This window comes from Alosa sapidissima, chromosome 13 (genome assembly GCF_018492685.1).
Source record: "Alosa sapidissima isolate fAloSap1 chromosome 13, fAloSap1.pri, whole genome shotgun sequence".
Taxonomy (NCBI): Eukaryota; Metazoa; Chordata; class Actinopteri; order Clupeiformes; family Clupeidae; genus Alosa; species Alosa sapidissima.
The window spans coordinates 1,892,098-1,915,125 of record NC_055969.1 but is presented as its reverse complement, the minus strand read 5'-3'; the positions used below and the strand labels follow the sequence as shown (position 1 = coordinate 1,915,125).

The following is a 23,028-nucleotide window of genomic DNA, read 5'->3' as shown; positions in this document are numbered from 1 at the left end:
TCATTTCTCAATTTTCAGGACAAACTGCTGTTACTAAAATGGATGGTTGCTATAGCCAAAGGCCAGTTGTTAGTTCCATCTCTCTCATTGCCAACTAAGTCAGCATATCCCAAGATCATAGTTGTCAACCCTTCTGTTTTTTCTGGGTTACTCATGTATTTTAACTTTTTTCCCCGCTGTCTTCCTGTTTTAATATTTTCCCTTAAATATCACGTATTTTGATAGGCCTAAGCTAATAACATTAGCCCTACCACTGGACATGTCAGTGTCTGTACAGTTGTCCTGTTGCTACAACCTCCTTGTCCTTCCATCGGAACAGATGAATCATTTTGCTTGCTTTGAGGCGACCCCAGAGTGATATCCCATTTAAGATAATGCTGTGATTGTTGTGAGAACATGTTGTGACGCCAATCTGTAAGCAAAGCCACGTTAGATCTAGCTTCAGTGGTTAGTTAGTGGTTCAGCAGTTTTGAATTTGTGTTGTTGGCAGAGGGATAGCAACAGAAAGATGAATGTTGACATTTTCCCATATTTTGGGTTAGAAACCTGAGAAATCTCCTGTTCTGTTTCTGTTGAGCATTAGCTTTGTACAATCACTGTTTTACTTGGCCTACTGCTGTGTAACTGAGCTAAAAGCCACTTTAGTCTGTAACATATGACTAAGGTGGTTTTTAGCTCATTTACACAGCAGTAGGCTAAGTAAAACAGTGATGTTGCTATGAATGTTGCTATGCTCGCTAATTTATAGGTCTGACACAACATGACGGTTTATTTTAACTTCACAACGAGTTTGTCAAATTAATATTCTGTACTGTAATGTGGGTAAAAAACTGGAATTACTTCATAGGTGTGCAAATATCTGGAAAAACTAAGACGGATCAAATGGTTCCGTGTCATCCTTGTGGGGCCCACCAAATTTTGTGCAGCCCGGTCTTTCAGTGTCCTGGGAATCGTTGACACAAAATTTCTGAAAAAAGAAGAAAAAAAAAACTCTGACTAAACCTATATGACCACCGCTTCACTTGCACGACGGTCATAATAATTGACTTTCTAAAGGGTGCATCACAATTCAACCAAGCAACAGTATCCGATTTGTTATATGGATGTTACCCTTGATTATATCATCTGGCTGCACAGCTACATTAATTACTCTGTTAGAGATGAGTGATTTTTATTTTACCCTCACTAAAACGGAGATGATGGTGACAAGGTTTAGCTTACAGGTTGTGAACGCTAGTAAACATTTTTGGATGAAAAAGCCACCCGTGATGTTGGATTTAACAACCGGATAACAGAAAGAAATTGACTTTCTATACTGTGCATCATAATAGGAAATTGAACCAGGCAGTGGGAAAATAAAGACTTAAAGGCTAAAGTTAATTGAGACATCTAAGCTTGGGCCCATTATATTAATGTTACAATACTTATTTGACTCCCAAAATGGCAACACTAGAATTATCACATCTGTGACATCACCTAATACTCAATAGAACAGAACTTTATGAACTCTGTCCCTTCACAATTGAGATTCACACGTGATGTTCATCTAATGGGACTTTATTGAAGCCAGAATAATCATGTGGTGAGACTGGTTAGCTTCTCTGGCACACCTTGATTTAACCTAGGCCCACCTATCAGCCACTCTATACACCTATTCACCACTGCAGCAGAGCTCCATTTTTCTTACTTACTTTTCTTTGGGAGAGAAGGCCATGCAAATTCAGATTCTATCAAAGCTGGGTTGGGGAGCTCCAGCAGTGGTTTCACCATCCAAAAGTTGAGGACTGTCTGGGTCAAGGGCACACATTGCCTCCACCTGCTAGCTGTTCTGTTCACTAAATCTTGTGTTCATCTCCCCAGTGACACTGTCCAGCGTGCTGAAGAAGAGCCGCTTGCACTCTGTCTCATCTCCTCTGTCCTGCTGCTGCTGGCCTACAGTGCTCATCACCCCATACTGGCTCAGGTGTGTAGGGACTTGGCGCATTCTCTTATCTGTGTCTGATGCGTCATATGCGTCAGTGGTATGCTGTGCCAACTCCAAATCACTCGAGATTCTCCATAAAATCCAATCAAGGCGAGGTTTCTGTGAACCATAGCCACAGTACAGTGTGCTCTTAAAGCCACTATTTCAAGGATGACTTGAGTAGTGATAATACAGTATAAATGAAATGCAGATGCATATAACACACCAGGGGGATTGAACAACACAATAGTGATGGTGCAGAACAGGCAGTAATGATGCAGGTGTACGACAATTTGTTGGGATGGGCTTGGTATTAGAGCAATATGCAGATGCATTGCAGTCTAGATGGGCAGCAAAGGATGAAAAAAGGCAAATATTCTGTGGATCCCAATCACAGTAAATATGAAGTCTGTGATGTTGAAGGAGCCTTGTTGCCTATGCTTTCAGTTCCTTGAGCCATTGTTGTCAATATCATTAATTAATCATATTAATCAACATTATTAATTAATTAATTAATAAATCGCGACTTCACTCGTCTCGCTGGACTGAGCGCATAATGTGGGCTGTTGCGCAAAGAAAGGAATTAGGGAGATGATCTGCATCTCCACTTACCAAACGCTATAGTTTTGCTAACATCTCCACTGTTAATGTAAAATATGTCTCCATGCAGGCAGGGTAGTATCAAGCAGCAGTGAAGTGATAACCTTATGCAGGTAGCACGTCACCTGAGTCAGACAGAAGACGGGCCCTGCTTGCTCTGTTAAAAAGTATTTCTGCCCCTTCCAAACTTGCGTTAAAATGGTGTATTTAACAGCCAGAATTTTATACATTTTTCCAGGGAAGACACCCCTGAACCTGCGGTAATATAATCAGTACCACCTCTCACAAAATACTATCAACGTCCCTGCTACCGGTCCATCAGAAATATGACAACTGTTGTCCGGTCTGTGTTGGGAAGGTTGGGAACCCCACAGAACGATACTAAAGATCACCTCGTTGAAGTTATACAGTAGACTAGGCTAAATCAGAGCCTAGTTTTTTTTATCATCAAGCTGGGGCCAGAATTGACTGCCTTTGGGCCTAGTTTAGGACTACTCAAAATGAGTAAAACCAAATTTGGCAAAATCTTGCACTTTTTCCCCTTTCCACTTTGCACAGTAATTTCATTAATTCCAATCAGAGGAAAGAAAGACGCATGCAGTTTTCTTATTATTATTATTATCTGCTAGGCTATAAGCCTAATGTGAAACCATTTTGTGATATTTTGTATAGATTGGCTATATGAAGATATCGATATTCAATCCACATTTCAAATCCGTTCACACGCTCACAGCTCACACGCCACACTTTCTATTGCTCTGAAAGGGGGGGGGGCACCTTTTTTTTAGGCCAGAAGTGTCAAGTCTATTTCATCGAGGGTTTCTCCCCGGGATATTAAGTTGATGTTTGTGCACATGCTTGTGGCCAAGTTTTTAATATTTGCCACTCTGTTCACTCTAGATCATGAACAGAGAAGCGTAACTGAAGAAGCATTAATAAAGCCAAATTATGTAGGCCTATTCTTTGAACAGCACTGTCTAAGCATTCAGTGAACAGGGTAAGCTACCCAATATATTGCAGACGCGCACCTGAACAGCAGTCGTGTATAGCCTAGTTTCAAGCAAAAAATGCTTAATGTAAACATCACCCAAATAATTTGCTATTGTACCTAAATTAAAAACTGTTTCAGATGGGAGCCACCAACCCCAGTGCTGGAGACTACCATCCCCCCTCATATGAGGCTGACTTCTGCGCTTGTAGATCAATGACAGCTTATTTCCATGACACTAGCCAGCAGAGACATGCCAAGAGCAGCTTCACACATCAGATCAGCTTGTGGGCCATTAGATGACCCTCCCCCCCCCCCCCCCCGCCAACTCGAACTCAAGCAGGATCTTCCGACAAAATTGTGCATGCCTTTGCTAGGAGAGAGGGAGATAGAGAGCGTGTGCATTGTGACGATTATTTATGGTGGTAGCAGAGTAGTGGATACCTACAAGAATTGTTTCGAATAAAGCCCTCCTTACACTGAAAGCCTTTGCAAATATTTGGAAAAGATTTTTGAAAGACTAGTCTCAGACCCTCTCACATCTAAAGACAAGTAATAGATTTGTTGAGTCACAGACTAGTCACAGACTATGATTTTGCAACAACTAGGGATCATGCAAGGTCACTATTTACAAGACTGCTACTAGATTCCTTTAAATTATTTCCATCGTGCACTACCTATCAACAGGAACTCATATATAGCCTACTCATATCAGTCATTTTTTTGTGTTTCTGCAGCATTGTTTCATGTGTGACATCCCTAACAGATATAGAGTTGTTCTGTCACGTGGAATAGCCGACTAATAATTTATAAGAAATTAAATAACAAATAATCATATAGGCTACAGCTGTCGCCTACTTTGCTCCTTCCTGTTTGGTGTTGGAGAGAGGTTTTTACATTGCTCACATCACTATTTGCATGAGCCACGACTAAAAAGACTTGCGATAGTATGAAACATGTTTGATACTGTCGTAACGGCAAAATTATAAAACACTGACTCCGACTGACTTAAAACCGCTAAGAACAAACAATTTTTGGGGCAGCCGTGGCCTACTGGTTAGCACTTTGGACCTGTAACTGGAGGGTTTCCGGTTCGAACCCCGACCAGTAGGCACGGCTGAAGTGCCCTTGAGCAAGGCACCTAACCCCTCACTGCTCCCCGAGCGCCGCTGTTGAGGCAGGCAGCTCACTGCGCCAGGATTAGTGTGTGCTTCACCTCACTGTGTGTACACTGTATGCTGTGTGTGTTTCACTAATTCACGAATTGGGATAAATGCAGAGACCAAATTTGCCTCACGGGATCAAAAGAGTATATATACTTATACTTATACTTAGATTTGTACCTTACACTAAACGATCTAGTTGACGGGAGCACGCCGCGATTCTAGTACAACTCCCACAATTTCGGTCCGACTTTGGAAATGTAGTCGCCGACTGAGAAAACAGACCAAAATCGTACAATGTAAGGCCGCCATAAGACAAATAAACATGTAGGCAATGAATGAAATGTTAGGTATCCGCGCGCAAGGGGGTTGGACAGCGGGTTAAGTGAAATGGATCAACCTATTCTGTTCTTGCTGTTTGTCTCACGATACGGCCCGTACTGAAACCTATAGAAAGCCCCAGACGAATAGGGATGTTTTGTGGTGTGTCGGAAAATGAGAGATTTTTCCCAAAAAGTGGGGTAGCCACTGGCCTTGTGATCTCATGAGCTAAACCATTAATAAAAGCAAAACAAACAAACAAAATGGCCAGATACCTCTTTATAAAATAACAAAGAGACCTTCATAAACAACAGGGCTCTACACTAAAAAAAAATTCCAGGAGCACAGACACAAATTTGGGCGCACAGTCAGTTCTGTACTTAACTTACACATAATCTAACATTACACTGCGGCTAACAGTTAAACATGCCAGTGCACCAATTGCAAAGATTAAGAATGACTGACGACATTTAGGCTACAGGAAACAGGATTTTAAAGATCAGTGCCTACTTTATTTTCAGTCTGTTCTATTTTCCTACATTTTGTTAATTTAGCTAATCCAAATATGCCTATGGTGACCTATCTGACTGCATACTGAATACTACTACTAAAACAGTCCATTTGCTCTTCCACAAAACCCAACATAGTCTAATCAAGGATATATTTTTTATACTTTTATTTTTTATTTGAAATATCTGCATTGATGGGGGCAGTTAGGCAAACATTACTTACTACTACTTTCGTTTTGCACTTCAGCTTCAGTGTAAACAAACAAGAATGCGTGGAAGCCTGGAGTTGTCAGCAGCGTTCTACCTTTGAATAAAATGGGATTATTACGGGAGGCTACTTTTGTGCCTGTTCGCTACAGCTATATTTTGCATATTGCAGCCAATACGTCAACTGGGCTAAAAGGCATGTTAGGTTACCTTTCCTTCTCTCACTGCATTCTCAGAATCTCATCCTGTTCCTCCTATATCCGATGAATTCGGTGGATAGAAGAACTAATTTCTTCAATCTTTGCATCTTGGCTGGCTAGTCTAACTTTCCGCTTTTTCTGTGCGCTCTTGGATTTGATAGACGCGACTACTAGCGAGTCACAACACGAAACTGCTAACGTTGATGGGAGATGTAGTTTTTATCCTGCATTCGCGACGTGATTCTATGGTTTGCACCAGTAATGTTTCTCGATGTTGCGGTGTATTTTGTAAACAAACATTGACATGGTTAGAAGTCATTCGCACCAGTGCGCCTAAATATTTTTTTGCACTCGCACGCAATCATTTTTACTCGCATGTGCGAGTGATATGGGCGCACTGTAGAGCCCTGAATAATAACACGTTTTATCGTGAGACTGCGTGTCGTTTGGAGCAGCTTATTGGTAGGCTATATTAAAAGCAGAAGATTTTCAGTTTGCTTCGGGATTTAATTCACTTTTGGATTGTTTTACAGTGCGTACTGTAGGCCTATCAGCTATCGAAATGAAAGCTCATCAGAGGGTAATATTGTGGAAACAACTGAAAAAAATGTTGGGTAAATATATGGGGCGTGCCACGACGAAATGAGGCTAGTTTGACTCAAAACCCCCGAAAAATGGGTTTATTAGATTTTCATAATCCACAGACCTCAGGGTTTAAAATAAGAGGTAATTTGTTCAATTCCATTTAGCCAACCCAGAGATATTGGCCAAAATGTGAAGGGTATATTCATCTCAGCAAAAAAACAAGTTTTGAGAAAATCAGCTTTAAAGTTCAAACTATACAGCGCAGCTTCTAAATGCTCCATTCACGCAGGCGGTAAAACTACGAAACTAGACACTAACACACCTTATATGTGATTTTGGGAACTCTGTGATGAATGGAAATGAAATATATGACGATCGAAAACTCATGAAAACGCACAATCTGGACATTTTATCTGGACATTTAATCTTAAAACTTGCTTTTGATGGTTGCCGCTTTGGGTTGAATCAGTGACACATGCACGTCAGGTCAAAACCAGGCCATTTTCGTGGGTTTATCATTAGGTGGCAGTCTCGCTAGGTCACTTCCCGGAAACTTTACAGGCAACACAAAAGACGCTACATCTCAATTTCTAGAAATAAAACAGGGATTTTGATGAAAACTAGCAACTGTTTAGCTTGGGATTTCTTAGAGGCATGTAGAAATAAACGGTTTGTACCCACTGAGAGCTTAAAGTCTCACCTTTCAAACAAGCCATATGTGTCCATAGCTATAACATAGAATACGCTGTGGCTCTACAAAAATCGTCAACAATGATCAAGATTGCTGGCACTCTGGGCCAAAGCTTCCGAAAACAGCGCGGCATTCAAAGTGTTAATGCACAGCCTACACATTTGGCCTTCAAAACCATATTTCTAGGTCGTTTTTACAGTAAGAAGAGGTAATGGAATGTGTTAGTGGTGAAATTAGAAAATGCATAATTTTGTCATTTTTTTACCCTCGCTGCATTCAAATCGCTATGTCTGAAATGGATTTCTGCGACACAAGACTCATTTTGTCGTGGTACTCCCCATATGGTCCATACTGTAGCATACTGGCGCGCATAGACTCAAAGCGGCAAAAGCCGACGTTCCTTACCCTGCTCACAAGTGCCATCTGGTGTTGTTGCCAGTGTCCTCTTCTATGCAGTAGTATGTTGGGGAGGAAGCACAAGGAAGAAGGATGCGGGGCGAATTGACAGGCTGGTAAGGAAAGCTGGCTCTGTAGTGGGAGCTGAACTGGAGTGAATCACTTCACTATCTGACAAAAGGACCCTGAACAAACTGATCAACATCTTGGACAATGAGTGTCACCCACTCCACAGCACTATTGTTAATTTCTTTATTTCTGCATTGTTGCACTGTTGGACTTACTCATTTGCACTATCACCATGACCACCATCACCATTGCACTACCACCATGACACTCATTCACACAGAGCACCTTAGAGCACCTTACCATACCTTACTATGCACAGAGAATCACAGGCTCAGTCCCTGCCTCAGTCATTGTAAGCGCCTCTGATTGATTAAATCACCACTATGTGGATACTGTTTTTAGAATTGATTTAGATTAAGTGTTAGTTAGTATCATTTGTATTTTAGTATATTTAGCATATACTTTATCTTCTACTGTCCTTATTGCTTAGTTGTGTTTTTATATTATATACTTTAATTACTCTTGCTGTTAAAGAATGTGTTTGTGTTGTCTGTATGCTGCTGAGACCTTGAATTTCCCCTGGGGATCAATAAAGTATCTATCTATCTATCTATCTATCTATCTATTTGGGTCATTGCAGCTTCACTGGGGAAATATAAATAAAAGAGGCGTGATTATTGAATGCTTAGAGCAGGCCTACTAGCGGGCATGTAGTCTAATTCGGCTATGGGGTTTGTAAAGGAATAGCTTTTGAATGGGCACGCACTAGTTGCTTTAATTGCCAAATGTGAGATTGTATTAGTGCACAATCTGACAACTTGTGAAACGTTAGGCAGACTTTAAAGGGAAACTTGGCAGGATTAGCTATATTTCCCCCTCTGCTAGAGAAGTTGTGCATTATGCTATTTCAAACTGTGGATAAAGGTAACAATAAAGCACATGGATTTGTTTACAAGCTAGCGAAACAGTTAGCATAGGTTCAGAACAATGTGAATGTTACAAGGTAACACACAATTTAAAATGAGTTTCTTGTTTCTCACTTGTTCTTGTTTCTCACGCAAAAAAAAAAAAAAAAATCTGTGAAAAATTTGGGGGATTCGACTTCGACATTTTCAACCATGACATATGCACAATTCCGGGTTTAAAACGTAGCAGAGTCTCAGAGATAATCACGCAATCAGCTTAGATGTCTGGGCTAGCCTACATGAAGTCGAATCCCCCTATATTTGGCCTGCACATGTGTGCACGTATAGGCCTATGTAATGTCATTATGTGTAATGTGATGATGAACCATCTTATGACATTGATACTCAGAAAACCACAGTTACGTTAAGTAGGCTAACCCTCCGTTTTCAAAACAAAACTTCAAAACTTATTATCAAAAGATGAAGCAAACCCGACCTTTCGCATTTGTGTTGGGGAGCGCAATGTTCCAACATTCCATTTGTTTAACTATGTGAGAGTAGGGGAGACGTGGCACAATCAACACTTTTCTATTCTCTCCGTTCAAACTCAATTTACAATACAGCCGCAAGCGGCAATGGCGGGCCCGAGCACCGGCGGGCCGCAACCCGTGACATGTCGGAATCAAACAAAGCACCGACGTGGTACGTTCGTGAAATGTACATATTTGATGCGTGTGCTATGTGTTTTTGTATTTTATTTTCTGCCACATTTACTTGCTTGGCCATATGGGGGCGCAATGCAAGGCAGGCCCATTGGGTGTCATCATAATCATAATATATGTTAACCTGAGAAATTGCAGACCATTCATTTTAAGCAAAGAACATTTCTGATACACTTTTTGGTTGGCCAGATGGTGGCGCTATGTTACAGTAGGCATGGAAATTACACATGTGAATATCATCACAATAATGATATCCCAAATGTTTGTAAAATTTCAGATCAATCGCTTAAGGCATTGTCCATTTCTGGCACATTTCCAACTTGGCCAGGTGGTGGCGCTATGATAGGCAGGCCCATAGGGTCTCTGAATATCATCATAATTATAATATCTATTAACCTGAGAAGTTTCAGAACTTTCATTCAAAGCATAGAGCATTTCTGGCATATTTCCTGTTTGGCCAGATGGTGGCGCTATGCTAGGCATATGAATTATATGTGTGAATATCATCACAATAATGATATCCAATATTTTATAAAGTTTCAGATCAGTCACTTAAGGCATTGTCCATTTCTGGCACATTTCCTTCTTGGCCAGGTGGTGGCGCTGTCAAGCAGGCCCATTGGGTGTCTGGATATCATCATAATCATAATATCTATTAACCTGAGAAGTTTCAGACCAATCATTCAATGCACTGTGACTTTATGACACATTTCCTGTTTATGTGGTGAGATATTAAAATCATGACATATTACAACATATCAAAAATCCTTTTGCAATTTCACATCAGCAACATCTTGGCATCATATTTGCCAAATTTCACATGAATCTGACAAACCGTCTAGGAGAAGTATGTTAAAATTGATCATGTGACATCAGTGTAATTGACATTCTTTCTGTTGCCAGGTGGTGGCACTATGCCAAATATGCATTATGGGCATGTCAATATCATCACTCCCATGGTATTCAAAGACCTGTGAAATTTAAAACATTTCAAGCCATGCATGGTGAATTAAGACACATTTATTGTTTATGTGGAAGGGTATTAAAATTCAGTTTTGCCATTTCGTCAAATTACAACATATCAAAAAAAGCTTCACAATTTAGAATCAGAAGCATATTGGCATCATATATACCAACTTTCACATGAATCGGATCAACCGTCAAGGAGGAGTATGTTAAAATTGATCATGTCCACAATGCACAAAATCCATATTACCTCACTTCCTGTGGGCGTGGCTAATGGCATGTTAATACAAAAGTTGATTGTTTTTGGGAGTTACACACACCCACCAAATTTGGTGTGTATCTAAAACTATCTGCCAACCACAAGTCACAGTGACATAAGGGGGCGCTATGGAGTTCCTGGGCCAAGCCCAGTGCCAAGGCTTTTCCCCTGTGTATTCATGGTACCTCTTGACGTGTGTGCCAAATTTCATGCGTTTTCACCGATGGGAAGAACCTCTTTTGGCATCCCAATTCATGACATTTTAGTCCGCACAAAATCCCAAATACCTCACTTCCTGTTGGGCGTGGCTAATGCATTGTACATACAAAAGTTGTTCATCTTGGGGAGATACACACACCTACCAAATTTGATGCGTCTAGCTGAAAGTATGTGCCAACCACTGCCTCAATCACCTAAGGGGGCGCTACTGAGTCCCTGGGCCACGCCCGGGGCCAAGCTCTTGTACCTAACTGCTTTGCATGACACCTGATGTGTGTGCCAAATTTCAAGACTTTTCACCCATCTTAACCACCTCAAAAAAGGAAAACGCTCTGAGACAAAGTTAATATAATAATAATAATAAATATAGCTGCAAGCAGCAATGAGGGGGCCAAGCAGAATAGGCTGGAGTAGCCACGGCGACAAGATAGAACTCAGCAGACACTCGCGATCAACACTTTCAACAAGTGTCACATCAAACATAACTGATTTTGTAGGGCTGAAACAGGGCTGAGTATTGCCACAGCCTCTGCCAGCCAGCCCCCCCACCTAATCACCTCTGCCCGTCCCACCCCGTCCTGCCCCGCCCCGCCCTACCACGCACGCATTAGAATGAACTGGATGGAACATGTCATCAGTTTCACATCCAAAAATAAAAGATCGATAAAACACATTGCAACTACAGATCAAAATGCAATATTGCTAATTGCAGCACCCCCTAAAGGTCAAAGGTCAACACATTTTTGAGCGTCCTCCTAATGGGGTCCTGAACCTATGTAGTAAGTTTGGTTATGATACATGGCAGGGTTGCTGAGATATGAGCTCACTTCCTGTTTGGCGGCTTCGCCGCAAGTTTCGATTGGCTGTTACAGCCGAATGCTACTGTCAATCGTTCCAAAAAGCGATGCACTGATAAGGCATGGTCTGAAGATGTTCTCTGCCAATTTTGGTGAGGATCCGCTGAAATTTGTGACCTGCAAAAATTCGTACGTGTTTTTGATTAAATCCAATATGGCGGCCGAATCAATTACGATGACATCACAAGTTGGCTTGGGTCGGCCTAAGGACCTCCAACAGTATTACCAGACACCACTAGTGCGTTTTAATTCTAAGCACAACTGCTGCTACAGGCCAAAAGGCATGTTTCTTAATTACAGCGCCCCCTAGAGGTCAAAGGTCACCAGATTTCTTGAGCGTCCCCCTGATTGGGTCCTGAGTCCATGGACTAAGTTTGGTTATGATAGGTGAATGGGTTGCTGAGATATGAGCTCACTTCCTGTTTGGCGGCTTCGCCGCATATTTCGATTGGCTGTTACGGGCGAACGGTTTGAGTTCCGAAGACGAAAAGGAGTATCTTTTGTGAGGCTTGGGCTGAAGATCATGTGTGTCAAGTTTGGTGACGATCGGACAAAATTTGTGACCTGTGAAGAATTAGTTTCACTTTCACTAAAATCCAAAATGGCGGAAAATCCATCATGGCGGAAAATGATGTCATATGGTGCGTTGAACTCGGCTTGGTCCAAGGATTCCAATGATACCTCATTTTTGACAATTGGGCCTATGGGTCAAAAGTTACGTGTGTGAACGCACGTCCAACTTTGGCCTGTTGGTGGCGCTAGAGCGCTCAAGATCCCGGCATGAATCTTGGTGAAATTAATCATTGGCCTGTCCCCAATCAGTGTGCCAAATTTCACAACTTTTCACCAGACGGTTCTATTGGCTGCCATAGACTCCAATGGCAGAGGAAAGATGTTAAATAATAATAATAATAATAAGAAATCATAGAAACACAATGGGTGCCTTCGCAGCTTCGCTGCTTGGCCCCCAATAATAATCCTTACAAAAACAATAGGGCCTTGCGCCCTTCAGTGCTCGGGCCCTAATAATGCTGCTAAACGTGAAATCTGGCCAGAAAGGAGTCATACATGTTTAGTTCATGAAAAAATGTAAAAATATATGTTCTAGTTTGTTGTGAATTTAACTTAACAGCGACGTAGGTCTAGGCTAGCTTTGTTACAACCTGACGCAGCCATTAAAACGTGCGATAGCCTACAGTTGTGACATTAGCATAAGCATCATGAATGTAACAGTTCTAAAATCGTGATAGCCTTGTTGATAACCTATTTCTTTCATGTCTGAAGGATTTGGTCCACTGGTCTTTTGAAGTCTAAAGTTTAATTGTCTGTGATGGCTGATGGCAGCACAAAATTCATAATCCATTTTTTTTTATTATTTATTTATTTATTCATGTATTAATTGGGGGATACCGCAAAACCGTGGTAATTTCTTGCTTACCGACCGCGGTAAGAAAATGTAAGTTATGTCCATAACTATGGATCTATGAGACCGACCGATGACAGTCACCACGGTCTACACCTTGAATGATGCCATCCTTCTACCTTTTCTCGAGACCATTATATCAACAATGTCATGTGACTGACCTGGAGGCTGTCCCGCAGCAATATAATGCATTCAGGGACATGCCTCTTCCTCTTGCCTGGAACGCCTCAGCTTGTTCCGAGCGACAAGAGATGGTGACAGTCATCGGTCGGTCTTATAGATCCATAGTTATGGACATAACTTACGATCTATTTCGACCTCCCTCAGACCGTCACCACGGTCTACACCTTGGATGACTAGTCCCAACAGTGTCGCAAGGACAGAAGACTACTCATCACCAGTCAGGTCGGCAATCAACATAACAGTGGAGCCGATAGTGGCGGATGTCACATTGACTCGTTAAAGTCTGGCAGGGATCCATGGAGTACTCCAGGATGCCGCTGCACATGCCACCAAGAGCAACCCCTTTCAATGGTACCCATGAGACGGCCGTACTCCGTGTGGAATGAGCCGCCAGGCTTTAAGAGATTAGGAAACACTGCCCAGAGAAGGCCTGAAAAATTGCCTCCACCAATTGGTGGGTCAAACGGTGTGTAGACACTGGGTGAACCAGCTACTTACCCCCATAGCACCGAAAGCTGTGTGTGCGCCTGTCAACGCAGCCACGTGTGATCAACACAAGCTCCCAATGCCTTGACTGGGCATAGAGCATTAAGAGCCCCTTCAGCTTGGCAAGCTGGCTCAGGGCAAAATAGCTCCAGTTCAATGACATGGTTAACTGACTGAGGGTTCATCCCCTAAGGGAAGAATAATGGTTTCCACCTCAAGCATGTAGTACTCATGGAGGGTGCACATAGCTCACTTGCCATCTTGGCAGAGCATGTGGCCAAAGATGCAGTTTTATTTTTGCATGTGGCCAAACATGCAGTTTTATGCAACACAAACTTGATGCCCCAGGGGTCCACCTGGGGTTGCCCTCAAAGGCCTCACCACCCAGGGGAGGTTGCAGGATTGAGCTCTCAAAAATCTGCCTGGATGCAGGTAGTCAGCTTTTTCAGGAACTGCGACCCCATAGGGTCTTCTCCAACAGACAAACCTTCTACCGTGCCATGGGACACCAAGGCATAGACTTACAAGATACTGGATCAGCTGCCCTTCCCACATCCCAAAGGGAGTGAAGAAAGTGTAGCACCAAGCATTGGATGTCACTGGATCTAACTCCAGGCCCTGCCACCATGAGGAGAACAATTCCCATCTCTGCTGGAAATGCTTGGCAATATTCATGGGCTCAGTTACAGCCAGTTTTAACCCTGAGAAGGGCTGAGGATAGCCAGACCAGATGACAGCTTGACTGGAATTCGAGATTCCGAGCTTCTGGCACTGCTTTGAGTGAGGCCAGGCATGGAAATGTCCACAGCCGAGGTTTCTGAGTAACTTAGCAGCCACGCTGAGCCCTTAAGCCCGCTTTGTGGTTGATATGGTACATAGCAGCAGGGCTGTCTGTCCGCACAAAGACATGCTTGCCCTGTATACAAGAGAAGAGAGCCCTCAGGGTGAAATGCACTGCCCCCAGCTCCAGAAGACTGATGTGCCCCATGTTCCATGGGGGCTCGCAGAGACCGCTCACGGTTCTGCCCTCCCAAACAGCTCCCCAGCCTATCTGGGAGGTATCTATTGACACAAATGTACTAGACTGCCCAAGTTCTTGTACACACATCCTGCTGCCCAGTCATGGGGGCAGAGCTTGCAGACATGACCATCACATGTGGAATCTTAACATGCCTGTTTTTCCCATGAACACCGGTTTGAGGCAGTCAGCCAGTGCTGCAGAGATCTGGCTCTGAAGAGACTGTGTGGGAACACCATCACTGCTGCAGAGATCATCCCCTGGATTGTCTAAAAGCCAATCCAAGGTTTGCTGAGGCAAATGTCATGTAGGACTGCCAGAACTCTTGCTATCCTTTAAGGGGTAAGAGTGGCCCACATTGTGAGTGGGTTCAGGTGGAGCCCTAAAAGACTGCCTCCTGAATTGGTTGAAGGTTTCTTTCCTTCAGTTGAGTTTTACTGAGGGACTGAACATGGTACATCACAGTGTACTACATGACCTGTACCCAAAAAGTGTATCGCAAGTTGGTAGTGGTGAACCACTTCCTTAGTATTTTGACGGGTAAGATTTGATGTACGTGTTGAAGCGCCGGAGGACTAAGAAGAGGCTGAGCCCGCCCCTCCCGTTTTGGAAACAAGGAAATATGCTGAGTAAAAGGCAGCCTGCTGTTCGCTTAGACTTTACTGTGACAATGGCGCCCCTCTGAAATGGTGTTGCTATTTCCTCTGCCAAAGCATTTGCCTGGACTGAGGCCCCTTACTGTTATAGGGACCCTAAGACAAAATGGAGGCCGAAATGGGAAACTCCAATGGGCCAAAGAGCTGGGCCAGCCAGCAACAGCCCCCAGCCAAACAAGCCTCCCAGTCAATATGAGGACATGGCCATTCTAATATCACGGGTGAGTTAGGAATGGGTAGACAGCAGCATTTAACAAGTTCTTGGTGTCTGGACCACTAGCGCTACCAGACTTTCTGATAGCTGCTAACAAAACACCCAAAGCAGTCTCAGCACAGGCTTCACTATACACATTGGGCGTGTCTCATTTCAGGGGCCGGATGCTTCGGAGCATTCGTGCTACCTAGCACTGGTCTTCTGTGACCGCATAGACCGGACCTGGCTGGACCAACGTTTTTTTAAATGGGACGGTCTAGCCTAAAAGAACGGATCTGTTACGTCATTAGCCCGAGTAGGCATAGGCCTACTGATCTTTCTAACTGTTCGTGAAAAGCATCCTTTCAGATCAACGCATTACGTTTTATGTATAGGTTACAATAATATGAACTAGGCTAACTGAGTGAGAGCAATCATCAATCTATTTGAATTATTAAAAAGATATACAATTATGCAAGTCCTTCCAAACTAAAAGGATTGAGTTTTTTTTTTTTAGCTGCTGCTCCTTTCCCTATCATTTAGCATGTTTACATTGATTAATTTAGCAGACACTTATCCTAATAACAACATTCAGGCTACAATGCAAGAAACGTTATCATAGAATTAATTGCGGCATCTGTCAATATTAATTTATTATAAGACTAGTCAAAAATGTGATAGGAGGGCACATGTCCATATAGCCTTTGCCTGCCTCGTCCATCTCCAATTTTAAATAATTTGTTCACCCACCAGCTAAAAAGCAATCACACAAGTGTCGCTTTACTTTTCAAGAGATGGCGATTTCAAAAGGGAGTTGGAGCATATTCATGTGAGTAGCCTTGGCCTTTTCTTTCTAGCCTGGTTAAAACCAAACATTAAAGTGGTAGGTGGGCATGGGCAGCGTAATTTCTTTCTCTGATTGCTGTCATGTAGGCTAATTTCAAAAACTTAGGAGGGAATATCAACAGTCAAGGTAGCCTGGCTAGGACGGCAGGATAACGTAGCCTATAGCCAGACAGCTGTGATCGGTTGAGTAACTTATGGTGGTGACTGTAGCTAATGGTCGTTTGCAGACATATCTGATTGAATGCATCATATTGCACTTCATCTTACTTGTTAACTGACCTGGCTTGTAGACCGATACGTTTTTCCAACTGCAACGTTGACAAATATCTTTGTGGTTCTGATGAGCATCCATTTAGCAGAGGTTTTCATCTCTTGTGCTGTGTGCTAGATGTCTTTCATTATCTCGATCATGCACAAAGCATCATGAACACATGCCTTTGCCACATAAAATAGATCGATATAGTAGGCTATTTTCTTAATGCACATTTACAATGTTAGTAATCAGACTTTAGGCTTACTGGCTATGTTAGGCTACACCTCGCGAAAACTATGTTGTGATCTACAGCGGCATCGTGTGTGTCAGGCTGTGGTTCAAACACATTAGTTCAATTTGAACTGATGAAATTGTATTTGCTGCTTTGCTAATGGACAAATTAATAATTTATCAAAATGAATTTGTTATTATCCGTCCGTAAGATACATGTCACAAACAGACGCTTTAATAAACCTTTGGTGGATGTAATCCTCCCTTGAACTAATTATAGCCTTTATGTAAAATGCCAACTAGTCTTTAAACGTGTTGTTTAACGGTCTTCTAGTAGCCTAAGTCGTGGAAAATATAGTAGGCCTAATAGACTACTGACCAGTGATCATATCTGAGCATTAATATGACTTGTTGATAAATCATTTCAATTTGAAATGTTTGAACAGATTTATTTAGAAAGTGGTTCTAAATTTAGGTTTGATACGGAAATCGGCTACATAGCTTAACCATAGATCACATTAAAACCCGATCATTTTAAATGTTATTAAACCGTTTATTAAATGTTTACATAGGCTCTGCCGACTGTCTCGCCATGTCTTGAATGAAACGTCATAAACGTATCGAATCTTGGGGGACCAGGTAGGCCGCGAAGCATACACCCGATGCACACTCCGTTTCGGGGAAAAGAAGGGTGGATTTGTCGGCCGAATTCGAAGGAGCCCACGAAATGGGACAGCACTAGTCGCGCTACTATGACTCAACCGGTCTACGAATCTGGCCTTAGAACCATGTAGCCCCTGAAATGAGACACGCTCATTGTCACTAGCAGACCCAGAGCTCTGAAGCTGTAAGGAAAGTTAAGCAAAAACCCAGCTACATCCGGCCTCTCTTCTCAATAGGAGAGCCAGTGTACAGAGGAAGATGGACTCTGTATCAGCCATATGTGGTTCCTGGAAAGGTGGCAGGTGGACAGGGAAAGTCCCTGCTGCCTAACCTGCCATGGATGGAGCTGGCCCTTGGGAGTGAGCGTCCCCTGGCCACTCAGTCAATCAGGCCCCAAATAGAGGCCGGAATCTTTAACTGCATGTCCTCTTCCCCTACTAATTGCCTAGAGGGGGGAATTAAGCTACGGCCCTCTATGGCTCTTTTCCTCCTATACCTATAGGAGTGCACACAATGCTGTCTGCGTGAGTGACGATCATGGATACTGTCCTGCTCTCCATCATAGGTGGGAGGAGGAACAGTCACTGCATGGGGATGTTCAACCAGGCCAGACCACACTCCTCAAATGGTCGATACCAGCCAGACATGGGCATTCCACATCTTCTGTGAGATGCACTTTGCCCAAACATGGTTAACACTTCCTGTCTGTCCATGATTGTGCCGCAAATGGGGCAAGTATTTGGTGCCATAGTATTGTCAGGCGGTAACAGAAACCTTTTACCACTGCACCATTGCTGTGAATGGTTCCAAACATAACCTAGCCCAGCTGCACACAGTAATTTGACACTGAGTCACTGGCCCACAAGAACAGAGGTTACGGGAGATAATGTTAGAGTATAAAATGTTAGAGTATTAAGTGTAACATTAAAATATTGTAAACTTAATCCCACATGGATTACATCCCAGCAGCCACGTGACTGTCATCGTGCGACTTCTTTTCAACGGTTATGTGACTTTGTCATTGTGTGATTGTCATGCAGTCATGAGACTTCATGTCATCATGAGACCACATATCTCGTGTGTTTAAATGAGTTATTTCCTGTTGCATCGATTACAGCTAACAATGGCGTTTGGATGAACACCAGAACTTCTTGCACCTCGTCATCCCGGCTAATCCCATGTTAAAATTAACCATTTTAAAAGATTGTAAACTCAAAGTTAAATAAACTCACCACTCACGTATGTGTACATACACGGGAGAAATACAACCTCCACTCACAAGAACGTATGAGGGGAACATAACAACCAATTTAACAGCTGCGCACAGTGTAAAGGGGGGGGGGGGGGGTGTATAGACCCTGACAGAAAAATATGTTACAATGTAACAGTTACAATTACAATTACATCACACACACCTCCACTCTTGTATGTGAAATACAAAGGGGCAATAGACATCCACTCCTGCACACGGATGTGCGAGGGGAATATAGCAACAATCTCACCAGTTGCGCACAACAGTTAAGGGAGATAGTAATTTAACCAAACAAAAGGGCTTTGCACCTCTGGTGCTTGGGCCCTAACACTGGAAAACGAAGTAAAGTGAATATTCTCCCACCACATGTGAACACACCGTCTAGGCCGGCAGAGCCAAAATGACTCACTGTGCAGGAACACACTAAACTGGAGAACAAACTTCTTCTACTACATGTGAACACACCATTTAGGATGGGAGAACAGAAAGACTCTCAGTACGCGGACGTACTGCTAGACAGGAGAACAAAGATTTCCCACTACATGTGAACACTTGGCCTGCACGCCATTTAGGCTGAGAAAACAGAAACACTCACCATGCGTGAACACACTGCCTAGGCAGACAAACATCCCCACTGCGTCTAAACGCCCTGTTTAGGCTAGTAAACAGAGAGACTTACTATGCGCGAACACAGAGCTCTAGCTACTCCTGCTGCATTTGAAAAGGCCGTTTAGGCCGCAGGACCAAAAAGGCTTATCGTGCGCGAACGCACTGCTTAAATAGGGAAATGTTAAGGTTAGCCGACTAGAATGAAAGACAAGCCGCAACCCACCGCACGCGAACATTGCTCAGACAGTGATACATACTGCCCAGTAAACAAAAAAGACTTACTGTGCGCAAACACACTGCTCAGACAGTGATACATACTGCCCAGTAAACAAAAAAGACTTACTGTGCGCAAACACACTGCTCAGACAGTGATACATACTGCCCAGTAAACAAAAAAGACTTACTGTGCGCGAACACACTGCTTTCTTTACTCCTGCTGTATTTGAGCCGACGGTTCAGGCCGCCGGACCAAAAAGGCTTACCGTGCGCGAACGCACTGCTTAAACTGGGAAATGTTAAGGTTAGCAGACTAGAACCGAAGACAAGTTGCAACCCAACGCCCGCGAACACGTTGTATAGGCCAGTAAACTGAGAGACTTACTGTGCGCAAACACACTGCTCAGACAGTGATACATACTGCCCAGTAAACAAAAAAGATTTACTGTGCACGAACACACTGCTTTCTTTTTATTACTGCTGTATGTCATGTATCCTGCAGGACCAGAAAGGGTTACTGTGCGTGAACGCACTGCTTAGGCAGGGGGACAGCTTTCCTCCTACTGCCTGTGAACACCGCCGTTTAGGCTGGATGAGCAGAAAGACTCACTGTGCACAATGCACCGCTTAGGCTAGTTTTTTTTTAGTTTTTTTTTATTTAAGGCCATTTCAGCAACTAGGGCTATTTAATGGCCAGAGCATTGTGTTTTATAGAAGCTTAAATATTTGTAAAACTATGCTAGTCAGAAATTCTTAAACCTTCCAAGGTGGGACAATGCACCGCTTAGACTGGATAACAAACTTTTCTCCCACTGCATCCTTACTATGCGCGAACACATTACTCAGACAGAAAAACAAGCTGTATACCCACTGCGCACAAATGCGCTGTTTAGGCCAGCAAACCAAAGGACTCACTGTGCACGAATGCACTGCTTACACAAAACAACTTCTCATACTGCATGTGAACACGCCGTTTAGGCTGGAGGAACAGAAAGACTAACTGTGCGCGAACGCACTGCTTAGACAGGAGAACATCTTTTCCCATATACTGTTGACTTAGGTCGGAAGACCAGAAGTGCATGCGCGACCATTGCGCGAACGCACCGCTTGGAGAACAAGCCTTTTCTCCTAACCTACTGCATGTGAACACACGGTAAGCTAGTAAATTAAAAGACTCACTGTGCGCGAACACACTGCTTTAGCTATACAACTCCAAAAGCCCTTACGTTTCGTAATGAATTTAGGCTGATTACCATCCCTGCACACCTGTGTGTAAATCCTTAACAGGGCGAAAGTTAGTCTTGACCACCCTGCGAATTATCAGCCTTTGTTTTCTAAACAAAGCATCATTCACGCGGCTTGTACGGTCAAAAAGCGCAGAGAGAAACACAACAGGTGTCAACAATTTAGAAAGTAAACACCTCACTAGAACGAATGTCAAAGGGAAAACCAGTTTGAATCCTCAGGGACCAAAGGCACCTGCACGATAACGTGGCGGATTACTGGCTTCTAATGAAATCATACTCACCGGTCTCAGAATTGAGGCGAGAAAGGCAAAGAGGAAGAGGCATGTCCCTGAATGCATTATATTGCTGCGGGACAGCCTCCAGGTCAGTCACATGACATTGTTGATATAATGGTCTCGAGAAAAGGTAGAAGGATGGCATCATTCAAGGTGTAGACCGTGGTGACGGTCTGAGGGAGGTCGAAATAGATCATCCATAGCGTCCCAGCCCTACATCCGATTTCTAAACGGGTTTATTAAGTTGAAATAGTTGCCAAGTTCCCCTTTAAAAACGTATAGATCTGGGTAGCCTGCAGTTCGGGTTTAGGAGGCATCTGTTGGCATAACACCGTAACTGGTGTAAACAACAGTATAACAACTTCTGTCCCTCAACATTCAACATATTCAAGAAATGCATCAACTGTGGTGTGCTCCTACAAACATTGGACATATGTGACAAACATATAAAGGGCGCTAGGGAGTACCTGGGCCACACCTGGGGCCAAGCCCTTGTCCCTGAGAGCTTTACCTGCCAACTGTTGTGCGTGCAAAATTTCATGAGTTTTCACCAGAGCTGTCAGCATTAATGCGTTAATCACAATGCGATTAGATGACAGTTGACATGGAATTAAAATATCACCAAAACACCTCAAGTTTAAGCTTCTACGACATGGGTTGGCAACAGGCGGCCAAAGCTGGCCCGCCAGCCAAATTATTCTGGCAGTCTGATTTTTTTCTTTAAAAATCTTTTATTTTTACACTAGATTAGACAAATATAGATTTACAAATAGCCTATCCACCAATCAGACCGCAGGTGGGTGCTTAAACAAATATGAGAAAGAACACCAGAACGCATTGGATCCTGCTAGCCTACTCTGTGCATAACCCTCGGCCAGTGCTTCAATATTGCGCTTTTGTGCCTCTGTTTGGAGTGGATAGGCCACCTTGAAGGTGCCGCTCCATTTCGTAGTGCGGTATGATATTCAAAACAATTGAAAAACTGATTTCAAACAGTGACAGCGTTGTTGCATATCAGATACACGGGCTTTGCATTTGTGAAACCGGGTAAGATGAACGCAAATTTTTATTCCATTCCTGTTAATAGGCCCACCTGTAGTTCTCACCCTGCAGGTTACTATTTCTCGTAATTTCCCCTGTGTTCCCCTGTGTCTTCTCTTTTCCCGGAGTGTGCGTGTGCGTGTGTGTGTGTGTGTGTGTGTGTGTGTGTGTGTGTGTGTGTGTGTGTGTGTGTGTGTGTGCGCGCGAGAGTGTCTGTGTCTCCCTCTCCCTCCTGTGTCATAGAACGTGTCAATGAGTTCTGATATGTTTTGATTGGGGGGAGGTGTCCGGGAGGGAATATTTAGGGGTTCGGATAGGTTCTAAGACGTCTAGTAAGTTTAGTCATAGTAGAACTTGGATGATTATAACACATAACGCATAACTATCCAAAAATGTTTTATCACCAAATGAACTGTCTATGTTTGTGACAGGCCAGCAGTAGGCTATAGCTGATTGTTTTCTGTGCTAACGTTACCAGTTAGCCATGAGTATTTGTCATAGGCCTACTATGTAGCATTCAGTAGCCTACACTAGCCTTACCATCTTTTTTTGGAATATGAATTTTTGGAACTGGTCTTCCTGCTTTGATCCTAAAGGACTGTATTTGAATGTATAAAAGATGGACATTGTCCTCTGATTCCATTGTACTGTTTATTTTACGAGCAAAAAACAGGCTTTCCTTTCAACACAAGATTAGATTCTTAGCTGTATGACTAATAACGTTCTTGCACCTTTGCCGCTATAAACAGCACCCCCTATCGCAATTGGAAATTACTGTACGGAGAAGCTTCCTCCCTTGGCCATTGAAAACGACGT

At 43.1% G+C, this 23,028-nt stretch overlaps 1 protein-coding gene across 4 annotated transcripts in view; it reads left to right on the top strand.

The window, feature by feature from the left end:
• The window catches only part of LOC121680982 (homer protein homolog 1), a 170,170-nt gene that overhangs the window by 40,659 nt on the left and 106,483 nt on the right, over positions 1–23,028 (top strand). The gene's annotated exons all lie outside the window — the stretch shown is intronic.